Raw genomic sequence first — 16873 nt, 5'->3', positions numbered from 1 at the left:
TGCTCAGAGTGTCCTAGTGCAGCAGACCCTAGATAGGAAAATGGAAGCTTGACCACTGTTTGGAATACTAGATACTGGGCTAGTAGATCAATGGTCTGACCCAGTATGTCTACCCTTATGATCTTATGTTATGTTCCAGTGGTGTAGCCAGCATGGGGCCACGGGCGCATGGGCCCCTGTAGATTTGGCCCTGGCCCCCGCCCGCCGCTGATGCGCCGCCAATGGACGCCTATGGACGCCGCCGGGGGGGGGGTGAAAACGTGCCCCTGCACCTCGGGATCTCACCCCCCCCCCCCCCTCCCGGCGAAGGTTGTGTTCTCTGGCACAACTTCAGCAGAGCAGTGCTAGGCTCTGGGAGTTGTACTAGTAAATTAAATCCCCTGTTTATATAGTGATCAGATGGCTGCTGGGGTAGAGGGATACTGGTTTGTGCATAGAAGTGGGATTCATGATCACCTGCTCAAAGTAAAAAGTAATGCACATCCTTTCCCATTTAACAGTTTCCCTGCAAAAGGCCAAAACAGCAGTTTTAGAATGCCAGCTGTCCTTCCTCAGCCACGAGCCACTGCAGCTCCTTGTGACCATTGATAAGTCACGTGGAAGGGCATTTTCGATATGACTAAGTCCAACTTTGGACGTTTTGCAAAAAACAACCAAAACCTGAATAGCAAAGAACGTCATTTTTAAGAAAGAAAAACATCTATCTTTTGTTTTCAAAAATAGAAGGTTTTTTGATTTGGACATTTTATTTTTTGGTCCATTTTTGAGTGCAAAACGCACATTGGGATGTAGGAAGAGCCTGCATTTTTAGTACACAGATCCCCCTGACACCCAGGAAAGCATTAGGGCACCCTAGGGGGCATTGCAGTGGACTTCATAGAATGCTCCCAGGTACACACCTGACCATTGCTCCCTTACCTTGTCTGCTGAGCCCCCCCCCCCCAACCCCCAACTGTACACCACTACCATAGCCCTTATGGGTAAAGGGGGCACCTATATGTGGGTACAGTGGGTTTCTGGTGAGTTATGGAGGGCTCAGAGTTTCCTCCACAAGTGTAACCGGTAGAGGGGGGGGGGGGGGGGTTGAAGCCTGGGTCCACCTGTCTGCAGTGCACTGCACCGACCACTAGACTACTCCAGGACCCTGCATGCTGTTCTAGTGGACCTGAGTATAACATCTGAGGCTGGCATGGAGGCTGACAAATAATGTTTTCCATCACATGTTTGGGGGGTGGGAGGAGATTAGTGACCACTGGGGGACTAAGGGGAGGTCATCCCTGATTCTCTCCAATGGTCATCTGATTATTTAGGGCACTTTTTTGTGCCTGATTCGTTAGAAAAACAGGTCTAGCTCAAAACGTCTTAGTTTTAGTCCTGGACGTTTTTGTTTTCTTCCATTATGGCTAAAAAACGTCTAAGTCTCAGGAATGCCCAAGTCCCGCTCTGAGCATGCCTCTGATACACCCCCTTGAGATTTGGGCGCACTTCTGACGGACTTTAAAAAAAAAAGTCTAAAAATAAATTTTGAAAATACTGATTTGGATGTTTTTGTGGGAAAAAGGTCCAAATGCTGCTTTATGCCACTTTTTAGACATTTTTCTGTTTTGAAAATGAGCCCATTAATGTTCCATTGTCCCAGGTACAAATCTTAGATTGTAAGCCCTCAAGAGACAGAGAAAGTACATGCAAACAGGGATAATGGAACGTGGTAAGCAGAGTATGCATGGCAGGGGGGCACAAGAAACTGCCATGCTTACCCTGCACTACACTTCAGCCCTCCCAAGAAGAAGACCTAACTTAATCCTTGAAGGCCACCCTGGTGGTGTAGTGGCCTCTTTAGCTGCGGGGTCAGGAAGAATCCCACGCTTTCCTGCCCTCTGCAGCTCTTCTGTCTCTTTTTGCTCTTCTGTGCTGCAGGCGGTGCTGTCGTAGTTTAAAAATGGTTGCCAAAGCTTACAGCAGCAGTCTGTGAGTGCCACCAAAGTCTCAGCAGCCATTTTGAAAACCCAGCAGCTCTGGGGCCGCAGCACAGAAGAGCAATCTTCCAGCACCATGCTTGATTTTAAAGATAAATTATATATTACTAACAATAGTTCTGCAAGTTCATTTTTCAATTGTATCAGTACTCTGGGATGAAAACCATCCAGTCCAGTCGATTTGCTAGTCTTCAGTTTGTCAAATTGTGCCATTACATCTTCCAGCTTTATAGAGATTTCATTCAGTTTCTCTGACTCGTTAGCTTTGAATACTATTTCTGGCACCAGTATCTCTCCCAAAGCTTCCTCTGTGAAGAACGAAGCAAAGAATTCATTTAGGGGGTCTTTTACAAAAGATTAGCTCAACTTATCTGCAACAGAGGGCCTATTTTATTCCTATGGGCCCTTCTTCAGATAACTTATGCTAATCTTTAGTAAAAGACCCCCTTAATCTTTCCACCATGACTTTGTCTTTCCTGAGTGCCCTTTTTACCCCTCGGTTATCTAGCTGTCCAACTTATTCTTTTGCCGACTTCTTGCTTTTAATATACCTAAAAAAAATTTACTATATGTTTTTGCCTCTAACACAATGTTTTTTTCCAAGTCCCTCTTTGCCATTCCTTATGCTATTTCTTATTATTTTCAGTCGGATCCGTCTTCCATTTTCTAAAGGATTTTCTTTTAGCTCTAATAGCTTCCTTTACCTCACTTTTAACCATGCCAGTTGTCACTTGGTCTTCATTCCTCCTTTTTTAATACGCAGAATATATTTGACCTAGGCTTCCAGGATGGTATTTTTGAACCTTCGTAGCTGCTCCTAAAAGTTTTTATTTTTTTCACTGTTCTTCTCATTTTATCATAGTCTCCTTTTTGAAAGTTAAATGTTAATATTTTGGATTTCCTGTGTTTATTTACTCCAAAGCCGATATCAAATCTGATCATATTATGATCACTGTTATCAAGCACCATTGCCTCCTGCACCAGATCATGCGCTCCACTAAGGACTAGGTCTAGAATTTTTCCTTCTCTTGTCGGCTCTTGTACCAGCTGCTCCATAAAGCAGGCCTTGATTTCATCAAGGAATTTTACCTCCCTATCATGCCCTGATGTTACATTCACCCAGTCAATATCAGGGTAATTGAAATCACCCATTATTATTGTGTTGCCCAGTTTGTTAGCCTCCCTAATTTCTGATAACATTTCCACATCTGTCTGTTCATCCTGGCCAGGTGGACGGTAGTGCACTCCTATCACTATCCTTTTCCCCTTTACACATGGAATTTCAATCCATAGGGATACTAAGATGTGTGTTGTTTCCTGTAGAAGTTTTGATTCAAGGCCCTCCTTAATATACAATTCCACCCCTCCAATGTTTTCCAATAGATGTTTAAAAATGCCTCCACAGCTCTGATGTTTTCAGATACTTCGTCTCTGCCTTTCTTTTCTTTTCTTTTTATTGGGGGGGGGGGGGGGGGGGGAGGGGACAGTAGCTGCCAGATGCATCATTCTTAATCTTCTAATATTGTTCTATCTGTGGTAAGTTCTTTAACACTTAGCATGTTACCAACCACATTTGATAGACCCTTGTCAGGTAAGGCATTTGGCAATTCGGCATGCTGGCTGCAAGTCTTTATCTTCTGTATTGAGGTGGTTGTTGTATTGTTACCTTGATTGGTTGTAAAATCCTATGGTACAGAACCATGTTGTTTGCAATTCACTGCCCTTTCTGGATTGGTGATGGATGAACTTCTGTGAATGGTTCTGTCCTATCTGAAATTTTGGAATTCTTTTCTTCCCTTTGATTTACTCTGTATGTCCTTTTGGCATGCCTGCCAGTAAAGGTAATATAGAAAGTATAAATACACTATAAATTAAGACACTCTGAAAATCTGATGCTTCTGCTGGAGATCCCTGAAATGGTGATCCATAAGAATCTGTATCAGCAAGTTTTACTGTACATTCTAGTCTCCTGTCCCCTTACACTATATTGTTTTCCTTCAACTCTGTGGAGAAAGGAACAAAAAACTCATCTTTCATAGATGGACTAGAATTTTCAGATGTGGATACTCTCTTATTTAGAACAATTTCTTAGACTTGAGTAGACTATTCTCTTTGTTCTTCACTGCTAAGTCTGCTGTTTGCCCTAGATCTCTCATTAGTCATGTCAGCTGTAGTGGGAGTGAAAGAAGGGCTGGCATTAAAGGGGACTTTTGCAGAGGGGTTTGAGAGTGCAAATCTGTTCCTCCCGGCTTTTTTTCTCTTCCTTCTTTGTCCCTTCCCCTCTTCCAACATTTACTCTCTTTCTTCTCCAATCTCACCTTCTTTCCTATTACTTTTCCTTCCCTTCTGTTCCCATCCCTTTCTTTGTTACTCCTTGCGTCTGCTTTTCTCACTCCCTGTCTCTTCTCCTCACCATCTGGGACACATCTTCATGAACTTCTGCTAACACTTCCAGCAGTTCCACCATGGGTCTGGCCTAATTTTTGTTGGTGGGGACTGGGAACTTCCACTCATGCTGCCTCCCCTTGCTGAACGACAGAGCAAATATAGGAAAAGTGATAGAGAGAGGAAAGAAATGCATTTAATTTTTGCTAACCTGGAGCATGCACTTTTCCATCTTGTTGTTTCACAAATATGTGTGAGAACAGCACTATAACCCTCCTAAACCTATTTCACTCATGTCTACTACCAATGGCAATGTCTCTGTATCTTTTAGATTGATGCTAATTTTATTTTATCTGACATTTATTTTTAAAGTCCATTATCCTTGAATTATTACAATTTCTTGGCCTTTGTGTCTGTAGTGGAGGAAATTACAACAGCTCGGAGCTCTTACCCAACCTCACACTGGGGTTCCACATTTATGACCCTTACAACAATTTATTCTTAATGTGTAGAGCTGCCATGAATATATTGTCAGGAATGGACACTGGGATCCCAAACTACAGCTTCAAAATATCTGGACTACTGCCTGCTGTCATTGAAGGTCTTCCAGCTGAGAAATCAAGTGAGTTATCTGGCCTGTTCAGGATATACTATTGTGAACAGGTCAGGGAATATCTTGATTTTACTTCACATCCTCTTCTAGAAACATTCCTTAAGGAATGTCAACCTTCAGCAAAATTAAACCAAATTATTAACCCCTCACCCTTAACTATGATAAACTACAGAATGCAGATATTAATTTATAGTCAATTTTGATTGGGCTCTTGCCCCCATTCATATATTATATATTATCCAATTGGGTTGGGGTCTTTCTCTCCATTGGGCTCTTGAGATAGTTTCTTTTCATGCCCTCCAATCATGCCCTCCAATCACTTTCAGATGGACAATCCAGCAAAAGGTTACACCACTGATTTTGGTTCCCCATGTTGCCCATCTAGTGGCTGACCAGGGTTGCACCTGCTTAGCTTCCTGCTTCCTGCTTTTGCCATGTGACATACACCTTCACCACTTGGGTGGCCCCACATAGGGAGGGCTTAACTTGTCATTTATCTAATCTGGGATACACACCTCCACCAGGCATTTGCCTCCAGAGAGGGGGGAGAGAGAGAAAAAGACTGACCCCATTCATATATTATATATTATCCAATTGGGTTGGGGTCTTTCTCTCCATTGGGCTCTTGAGATAGTTTCTTTTCATGCCCTCCAATCATGCCCTCCAATCACTTTCAGATGGACAATCCAGCAAAAGGTTACACCACTGATTTTGGTTCCCTATGTTGCCCATCCAGTGGCTGACCAGGGTTGCACCTCCTTAGCTTCCTGCTTTTGCCATGTGACATACACCTTCACCACTTGGGTGGCCCCATGTAGGGAAGGCTTAACTTGCCATTTATCTAATCTGGGATACACCTCCACCAGGCATTTGCCTCCAGAGAGGGGGGAGAGAGAGAAAGAGACTGACCCCATTCATATATTATATATTATCCAATTGGGTTGGGGTCTTTCTCTCCATTGGGCTCTTGAGATAGTGTCTTTTCATGCCCTCCAATCATGCCCTCCAATCACTTTCAGATGGACAATCCAGCAAAAGGTTACACCACTGATTTTGGTTCCCTATGTTGCCCATCCAGTGGCTGACCAGGGTTGCACCTGCTTAGCTTCCTGTTTTTGCCATGTGACATACACCTTCACCACTTGGGTGGCCCCACATAAGGAGGGCTTAACTTGCCATTTATCTAATCTGTGATACACACCTCCACCAGGCATTTGCCTCCAGAGAGGGGGGAGAGAGAGAAAGAGACTGACCCCCATTCATATATTATATATTATCCAATTGGGTTGGGATCTTTCTCTCCATTGGGCTCTTGAGATAGTGTCTTTTCATGCCCTCCAATCATGCCCTGCAATCACTTTCAGATGGACAATCCAGAAAAGGTTACACCACTGATTTTGGTTCCCTATGTTGCCCATCCAGTGGCTGACCAGGGTTGCACCTGCTTAGCTTCCTGTTTTTGCCATGTGACATACACCTTCACCACTTGGGTGGCCCCACATAGGGAGGCTTAACTTGCCATTTATCTAATCTGTGATACACACCTCCACCAGGCATTTGCCTCCAGAGAGGGGGGAGAGAGAGAAAGAGACTGACCCCATTCATATATTATATATTATCCAATTGGGTTGGGGTCTTTCTCTCCATTGGGCTCTTGAGATAGTGTCTTTTCATGCCCTCCAATCATGCCCTCCAATCACTTTCAGATGGACAATCCAGCAAAAGGTTACACCACTGATTTTGGTTCCCTATGTTGCCCATCCAGTGGCTGACCAGGGTTGCACCTGCTTAGCTTCCTGTTTTTGCCATGTGACATACACCTTCACCACTTGGGTGGCCCCACATAGGGAGGCTTAACTTGCCATTTATCTAATCTGTGATACACACCTCCACCAGGCATTTGCCTCCAGAGAGGGGGGAGAGAGAGAAAGAGACTGACCCCCATTCATATATTATATATTATCCAATTGGGTTGGGGTCTTTCTCTCCATTGGGCTCTTGAGATAGTTTCTTTTCATGCCCTCCAATCACTTTCACATGGACAATACAGTAAAAGGTTACACCACTGATTTTGGTTCCCTATGTTGCCCATCCAGTGGCTGACCAGGGTTGCACCTGCTTAGCTTCCTGTTTTTGCCATGTGACATACACCTTCACCACTTGGGTGGCCCCATATAGGGAAGGCTTAACTTGCCATTTATCTAATCTGGGATACACACCTCCACCAGGCATTTGCCTCCAGAGAGGGGGGAGAGAGAGAAAGAGACTGACCCCATTCATATATTATATATTATCCAATTGGGTTGGGGTCTTTCTCTCCATTGTGCTCTTGAGATAGTGTCTTTTCATGCCCTCCAATCATGCCCTGCAATCACTTTCAGATGGACAATCCAGCAAAAGGTTACACCACTGATTTTGGTTCCCTATGTTGCCCATCCAGTGGCTGACCAGGGTTGCACCTGCTTAGCTTCCTGCTTTTGCCATGTGACATACACCTTCACCACTTGGGTGGCCCCACATAGGGAGAGCTTAACTTGCCATTTATCTAATCTGGGATACACACCTCCACCAGGCATTTGCCTCCAGAGAGGGGGGAGAGAGAGAAAGAGACTGACCCCATTCATATATTATATATTATCCAATTGGGTTGGGGTCTTTCTCTCCATTGGGCTCTTGAGATAGTTTCTTTTCATGCCCTCCAATCACTTTCAGATGGACAATCCAGCAAAAGGTTACACCACTGATTTTGGTTCCCTATGTTGCCCATCCAGTGGCTGACCAGGGTTGCACCTGCTTAGCTTCCTGTTTTTGCCATGTGACATACACCTTCACCACTTGGGTGGCCCCATATAGGGAAGGCTTAACTTGCCATTTATCTAATCTGGGATACACACCTCCACCAGGCATTTGCCTCCAGAGAGGGGGGAGAGAGAGAAAGAGACTGACCCCATTCATATATTATATATTATCCAATTGGGTTGGGGTCTTTCTCTCCATTGGGCTCTTGAGATAGTGTCTTTTCATGCCCTCCAATCATGCCCTCCAATCACTTTCAGATGGACAATCCAGCAAAAGGTTACACCACTGATTTTGGTTCCCTATGTTGCCCATCCAGTGGCTGACCAGGGTTGCACCTGCTTAGCTTCCTGTTTTTGCCATGTGACATACACCTTCACCACTTGGGTGGCCCCACATAGGGAGGGCTTAACTTGCCATTTATCTAATCTGGGATACACACCTCCACCAGGCATTTGCCTCCAGAGAGGGGGGAGAGAGAGAAAGAGACTGACCCCATTCATATATTATATATTATCCAATTGGGTTGGGGTCTTTCTCTCCATTGGGCTCTTGAGATAGTTTCTTTTCATGCCCTCCAATCATGCCCTGCAATCACTTTCAGATGGACAATCCAGTAAAAGGTTACACCACTGATTTTGGTTCCCTATGTTGCCCATCCAGTGGCTGACCAGGGTTGCACCTGCTTAGCTTCCTGCTTTTGCCATGTGATATACACCTTCACCACTTGGGTGGCCCCATATAGGGAGGCTTAACTTGCCATTTATCTAATCTGGGATACACACCTCCACCAGGCATTTGCCTCCAGAGAGGGGGGAGAGAGAGAAAGAGACTGATCCCATTCATATATTATATATTATCCAATTGGGTTGGGGTCTTTCTCTCCATTGGGCTCTTGAGATAGTTTCTTTTCATGCCCTCCAATCACTTTCACATGGACAATACAGTAAAAGGTTACACCACTGATTTTGGTTCCCTATGTTGCCCATCCAGTGGCTGACCAGGGTTGCACCTGCTTAGCTTCCTGTTTTTGCCATGTGACATACACCTTCACCACTTGGGTGGCCCCACATAGGGAGGCTTAACTTGCCATTTATCTAATCTGGGATACACCTCCACCAGGCATTTGCCTCCAGAGAGGGGGGAGAGAGAGAAAGAGACTGACCCCATTCATATATTATATATTATCCAATTGGGTTGGGGTCTTTCTCTCCATTGGGCTCTTGAGATAGTTTCTTTTCATGCCCTCCAATCATGCCCTCCAATCACTTTCAGATGGACAATCCAGCAAAAGGTTACACCACTGATTTTGGTTCCCTATGTTGCCCATCCAGTGGCTGACCAGGGTTGCACCTGCTTAGCTTCCTGCTTTTGCCATGTGACATACACCTTCACCACTTGGGTGGCCCCACATAGGGAGAGCTTAACTTGCCATTTATCTAATCTGGGATACACACCTCCACCAGGCATTTGCCTCCAGAGAGGGGGGAGAGAGAGAAAGAGACTGACCCCATTCATATATTATATATTATCCAATTGGGTTGGGGTCTTTCTCTCCATTGGGCTCTTGAGATAGTTTCTTTTCATGCCCTCCAATCATGCCCTCCAATCACTTTCAGATGGACAATCCAGCAAAAGGTTACACCACTGATTTTGGTTCCCTATGTTGCCCATCCAGTGGCTGACCAGGGTTGCACCTGCTTAGCTTCCTGTTTTTGCCATGTGACATACACCTTCACCACTTGGGTGGCCCCACATAGGGAGGGCTTAACTTGCCATTTATCTAATCTGGGATACACACCTCCACCAGGCATTTGCCTCCAGAGAGGGGGGAGAGAGAGAAAGAGACTGACCCCATTCATATATTATATATTATCCAATTGGGTTGGGGTCTTTCTCTCCATTGGGCTCTTGAGATAGTTTCTTTTCATGCCCTCCAATCATGCCCTGCAATCACTTTCAGATGGACAATCCAGAAAAAGGTTACACCACTGATTTTGGTTCCCTATGTTGCCCATCCAATGGCTGACCAGGGTTGCACCTGCTTAGCTTCCTGCTTTTGCCATGTGATATACACCTTCACCACTTGGGTGGCCCCATATAGGGAGGGCTTAACTTGCCATTTATCTAATCTGGGATACACACCTCCACCAGGCATTTGCCTCCAGAGAGGGGGGAGAGAGAGAAAGAGACTGATCCCATTCATATATTATATATTATCCAATTGGGTTGGGGTCTTTCTCTCCATTGGGCTCTTGAGATAGTTTCTTTCCATTGGGCTCTTGAGATAGTTTCTTTTCATGCCCTCCAATCATGCCCTCCAATCACTTTCAGATGGACAATCCAGCAAAATGTTACACCACTGATTTTGGTTCCCTATGTTGCCCATCCAGTGGCTGACCAGGGTTGCACCTGCTTAGCTTCCTGTTTTTGGCTTGTGACATACACCTTCACCACTTGGGTGGCCCCACATAGGGAGGGCTTAACTTGCCATTTATCTAATCTGGGATACACACCTCCACCAGGCATTTGCCTCCAGAGAGGGGGGAGAGAGAGAAAGAGACTGACCCCATTCATATATTATATATTATCCAATTGGGTTGGGGTCTTTCTCTCCATTGGGCTCTTGAGATAGTGTCTTTTCATGCCCTCCAATCATGCCCTGCAATCACTTTCAGATGGACAATCCAGTAAAAGGTTACACCACTGATTTTGGTTCCCTATGTTGCCCATCCAGTGGCTGACCAGGGTTGCACCTGCTTAGCTTCCTGCTTTTTGCCATGTGACATACACCTTCACCACTTGGGTGGCCCCATATAGGGAAGGCTTAACTTGCCATTTATCTAATCTGGGATACACCTCCACCAGGCATTTGCCTCCAGAGAGGGGGGAGAGAGAGAAAGAGACTGATCCCATTCATATATTATATATTATCCAATTGGGTTGGGGTCTTTCTCTCCATTGGGCTCTTGAGATAGTTTCTTTTCATGCCCTCCAATCATGCCCTGCAATCACTTTCAGATGGACAACCCAGAAAAAGGTTACACCACTGATTTTGGTTCCCTATGTTGCCCATCCAATGGCTGACCAGGGTTGCACCTGCTTAGCTTCCTGCTTTTGCCATGTGATATACACCTTCACCACTTGGGTGGCCCCATATAGGGGGGCTTAACTTGCCATTTATCTAATCTGGGATACACACCTCCACCAGGCATTTGCCTCCAGAGAGGGGGGAGAGAGAGAAAGAGACTGATCCCATTCATATATTATATATTATCCAATTGGGTTGGGGTCTTTCTCTCCATTGGGCTCTTGAGATAGTTTCTTTCCATTGGGCTCTTGAGATAGTTTCTTTTCATGCCCTCCAATCATGCCCTCCAATCACTTTCAGATGGACAATCCAGCAAAAGGTTACACCACTGATTTTGGTTCCCTATGTTGCCCATCCAGTGGCTGACCAGGGTTGCACCTGCTTAGCTTCCTGTTTTTGGCTTGTGACATACACCTTCACCACTTGGGTGGCCCCACATAGGGAGGGCTTAACTTGCCATTTATCTAATCTGGGATACACACCTCCACCAGGCATTTGCCTCCAGAGAGGGGGGAGAGAGAGAAAGAGACTGACCCCATTCATATATTATATATTATCCAATTGGGTTGGGGTCTTTCTCTCCATTGGGCTCTTGAGATAGTTTCTTTTCATGCCCTCCAATCATGCCCTGCAATCACTTTCAGATGGACAACCCAGAAAAAGGTTACACCACTGATTTTGGTTCCCTATGTTGCCCATCCAATGGCTGACCAGGGTTGCACCTGCTTAGCTTCCTGCTTTTGCCATGTGATATACACCTTCACCACTTGGGTGGCCCCATATAGGGAGGGCTTAACTTGCCATTTATCTAATCTGGGATACACACCTCCACCAGGCATTTGCCTCCAGAGAGGGGGGAGAGAGAGAAAGAGACTGACCCCATTCATATATTATATATTATCCAACTGGTTTGGGGTCTTTCTCTCCATTGGGCTCTTGAGATAGTTTCTTTTCATGCCCTCCAATCATGCCCTCCAATCACTTTCAGATGGACAATCCAGCAAAAGGTTACACCACTGATTTTGGTTCCCTATGTTGCCCATCCAGTGGCTGACCAGGGTTGCACCTGCTTAGCTTCCTGCTTTTGCCATGTGACATACACCTTCACCACTTGGGTGGCCCCACATAGGGAGGCTTAACTTGCCATTTATCTAATCTGGGATACACACCTCCACCAGGCATTTGCCTCCAGAGAGGGGGGAGAGAGAGAAAGAGACTGACCCCATTCATATATTATATATTATCCAATTGGGTTGGGGTCTTTCTCTCCATTGGGCTCTTGAGATAGTTTCTTTTCATGCCCTCCAATCATGCCCTCCAATCACTTTCAGATGGACAATACAGCAAAAGGTTACACCACTGATTTTGGTTCCCTATGTTGCCCATCCAGTGGCTGACCAGGGTTGCACCTGCTTAGCTTCCTGTTTTTGCCATGTGACATACACCTTCACCACTTGGGTGGCCCCATATAGGGAAGGCTTAACTTGCCATTTATCTAATCTGGGATACACCTCCACCAGGCATTTGCCTCCAGAGAGGGGGGAGAGAGAGAAAGAGACTGACCCCATTCATATATTATATATTATCCAATTGGGTTGGGGTCTTTCTCTCCATTGGGCTCTTGAGATAGTGTCTTTTCATGCCCTCCAATCATGCCCTGCAATCACTTTCAGATGGACAATCCAGAAAAAGGTTACACCACTGATTTTGGTTCCCTATGTTGCCCATCCAATGGCAGACCAGGGTTGCACCTGCTTGGCTTCCTGCTTTTGCCATGTGATATACACCTTCACCACTTGGGTGGCCCCATATAGGGAAGGCTTAACTTGCCATTTACCTAATCTTGGATACACCTCCACCAGGCATTTGCCTCCAGAGAGGGGGGAGAGAGAGAAAGAGACTGACACCATTCATATATTATATATTATCCAATTGGGTTGGGGTCTTTCTCTCCATTGGGCTCTTGAGATAGTTTCTTTTTGTACACTCCAATCACTTTCACATGGACAATACAGTAAAAGGTTACACCACTGATTTTGGTTCCCTATGTTGCCCATCCAGTGGCTGACCAGGGTTGCACCTGCTTAGCTTCCTGTTTTTGCCATGTGACATACACCTTCACCACTTGGGTGGCCCCATATAGAGAAGGCTTAACTTGCCATTTATCTAATCTGGGATACACACCTCCACCAGGCATTTGCCTCCAGAGAGGGGGGAGAGAGAGAAAGAGACTGACCCCATTCATATATTATATATTATCCATTGGGTTGGGGTCTTTCTCTCCATTGGGCTCTTGAGATAGTGTCTTTTCATGCCCTCCAATCATGCCCTGCAATCACTTTCAGATGGACAATCCAGAAAAAGGTTACACCACTGATTTTGGTTCCCTATGTTGCCCATCCAATGGCTGACCAGGGTTGCACCTGCTTAGCTTCCTGTTTTTGCCATGTGACATACACCTTCACCACTTGGGTGGCCCCACATAGGGAGGGCTTAACTTGCCATTTATCTAATCTGGGATACACACCTCCACCAGGCATTTGCCTCCAGAGAGGGGGGAGAGAGAGAAAGAGACTGACCCCATTCATATATTATATATTATCCAATTGGGTTGGGGTCTTTCTCTCCATTGGGCTCTTGAGATAGTGTCTTTTCATGCCCTCCAATCATGCCCTGCAATCACTTTCAGATGGACAATCCAGAAAAAGGTTACACCACTGATTTTGGTTCCCTATGTTGCCCATCCAATGGCTGACCAGGGTTGCACCTGCTTAGCTTCCTGTTTTTGCCATGTGACATACACCTTCACCACTTGGGTGGCCCCATATAGGGAAGGCTTAACTTGCCATTTATCTAATCTGGGATACACCTCCACCAGGCATTTGCCTCCAGAGAGGGGGGAGAGAGAGAAAGAGACTGACCCCATTCATATATTATATATTATCCAATTGGGTTGGGGTCTTTCTCTCCATTGGGCTCTTGAGATAGTGTCTTTTCATGCCCTCCAATCACTTTCAGATGGACAATCCAGCAAAAGGTTACACCACTGATTTTGGTTCCCTATGTTGCCCATCCAGTGGTTGACCAGGGTTGCACCTGCTTAGCTTCCTGTTTTTGCCATGTGACATACACCTTCACCACTTGGGTGGCCCCACATAGGGAGGGCTTAACTTGCCATTTATCTAATCTGGGATACACACCTCCACCAGGCATTTGCCTCCAGAGAGGGGGGAGAGAGAGAAAGAGACTGACCCCATTCATATATTATATATTATCCAATTGGGTTGGGGTCTTTCTCTCCATTGGGCTCTTGAGATAGTTTCTTTTTGTGCCCTCCAATCATGCCCTCCAATCACTTTCAGATGGACAATCCAGCAAAAGGTTACACCACTGATTTTGGTTCCCTATGTTGCCCATCCAGTGGCTGATCAGGGTTGCACCTGCTTAGCTTCCTGCTTTTGCCATGTGACATACACCTTCACCACTTGGGTGGCCCCACATAGGGAGAGCTTAACTTGCCATTTATCTAATCTGGGATACACACCTCCACCAGGCATTTGCCTCCAGAGAGCGGGGAGAGAGAGAAAGAGACTGACCCCATTCATATATTATATATTATCCAATTAGGTTGGGGTCTTTCTCTCCATTGGGCTCTTGAGAGTTTCTTTTCATGCCCTCCAATCACTTTCAGATGGACAATATAGTAAAAGGTTACACCACTGATTTTGGTTCTCTATGTTGCCCATCCAATGGCTGACCAGGGTTGCACCTGCTTAGCTTCCTGCTTTTGCCATGTGATATACACATTCACCACTTGGGTGGCCCCATATAGGGAAGGCTTATCTTGCCATTTATCTAATCTGGGATACACACCTCCACCAGGCATTTGCCTCCAGAGAATGGGGAGAGAGAGAAAGAGACTGACCCCATTCATATATTATATACTAGCCGTTGAACCCGTAAAAATGGGCTAGTAAAGGAAGGGGGGGGGTTGAAAGGCCCCCCGGATAGGTCGTCACCGCCCCTCTTCCTGGAGTCCCCTCTGCCACCCCTCCACCCGGGCCGGGTACCTGGCTTCACTATTCAAACCGCTGGAACGCAGCACTCAGCTCATCTGAGCTGCCGTCGGCCTTCCTTCTTCTCTGCGTGTGTTCCGCCCTCGTGTGACGTAACGTCGGCGAGGGCGGGACACAGGCAGGTAAGGAAGGCCAACGGCAGCTCAGATGAGCTGTGTGCTGTTTTCCGGCGGTTTGAATAGTGAAGCCAGGTACCCAGGCCAGGTGGAGGGTGGGTGGCGGCTGCGACTCCGGGTGGGTGGGGAGAGTGGTGGCGGCAGCCCTGGGGGGGGTGGGGGGAGCGGTGGTGACAGCAGTTCCCTCACTTGCAGGTGTACAGGTTCCCTCTCTGTCTCGCGCTCGTCATCACGTATTGGGGCGGGACAGAGAGGGTCTTTACTACGCATTTGCGAGTGAGTACGCCTCTTGCCATTTATATGTTTGATTATCCAATTGGGTTGGGGTCTTTCTCTCCATTGGGCTTTTGAGATAGTTTCTTTTTGTGCCCTCCAATCACTTTCACATGGACAATACAGTAAAAGGTTACACCACTGATTTTGGTTCCCTATGTTGCCCATCCAATGGCTGACCAGGGTTGCACCTGCTTAGCTTCCTGCTTTTGCCATGTGACATACACCTTTACCACTTGGGTGGCCCCACATAGGGAGGGCATAACTTGCCATTTATCTAATATGAGATATATACCTCCACCAGGCATTTGCCTCCAGAAAGGGGGGAGAGAGAGAAAGAGACTGACCCCATTCATATATTATATATTATCCAATTGGGTTGGGTAATAAAATTATTACGGGAATATTGGATACTAAAGGGTTAATATGGAAAGCAAAGGTGAATGAAGAGCCAGGCAAGACCCCTAGTACTCTGGTTTCAGAATTGTCTGTAAAGATTTGACCATTGAAGCACGAAGGCAGACGGTCTGCAAACTCCAAGATGGAAAACAAAAAAAGCAGATCGTGTAGAAATGAAATGTAATTTATTTAAACAATACAACAATATTTATATGAGTACAAACAGCCCGACACAGGCCGTGTTTCGCCCAACTGGGCTGCTTCAGGGGCTATAAAAGATATTTAAAAAATAAAATTGGTGAGTAATCTGCTGTAATATTACATATCTAGGTAACATACATAAAAATTATATACACATACATGTATATGCACATACAACAAATATATCATGTATATACAGTGGTGGAAATAAGTATTTGATCCCTTGCTGATTTTGTAAGTTTGCCCACTGACAAAGACATGAGCAGCCCATAATTGAAGGGTAGGTTATTGGTAACAGTGAGAGATAGCACATCACAAATTAAATCCGGAAAATCACATTGTGGAAAGTATATGAATTTATTTGCATTCTGCAGAGGGAAATAAGTATTTGATCCCCCACCAACCAGTAAGAGATCTGGCCCCTACAGACCAGGTAGATGCTCCAAATCAACTCGTTACCTGCATGACAGACAGCTGTCGGCAATGGTCACCTGTATGAAAGACACCTGTCCACAGACTCAGTGAATCAGTCAGACTCTAACCTCTACAAAATGGCCAAGAGCAAGGAGCTGTCTAAGGATGTCAGGGACAAGATCATACACCTGCACAAGGCTGGAATGGGCTACAAAACCATCAGTAAGACGCTGGGCGAGAAGGAGACAACTGTTGGTGCCATAGTAAGAAAATGGAAGAAGTACAAAATGACTGTCAATCGACAAAGATCTGGGGCTCCACGCAAAATCTCACCTCGTGGGGTATCCTTGATCATGAGGAAGATTAGAAATCAGCCTACAACTACAAGGGGGGGAACTTGTCAATGATCTCAAGGCAGCTGGGACCACTGTCACCACGAAAACCATTGGTAACACATTACGACATAACGGATTGCAATCCTGCAGTGCCCGCAAGGTCCCCCTGCTCCGGAAGGCACATGTGACGGCCCGTCT

The sequence above is a fragment of the Microcaecilia unicolor genome, chromosome 3, assembly GCF_901765095.1.
Source record: "Microcaecilia unicolor chromosome 3, aMicUni1.1, whole genome shotgun sequence".
In the NCBI taxonomy this organism is placed as follows: domain Eukaryota; kingdom Metazoa; phylum Chordata; class Amphibia; order Gymnophiona; family Siphonopidae; genus Microcaecilia; species Microcaecilia unicolor.
This window is presented reverse-complemented; position numbering follows the sequence as displayed.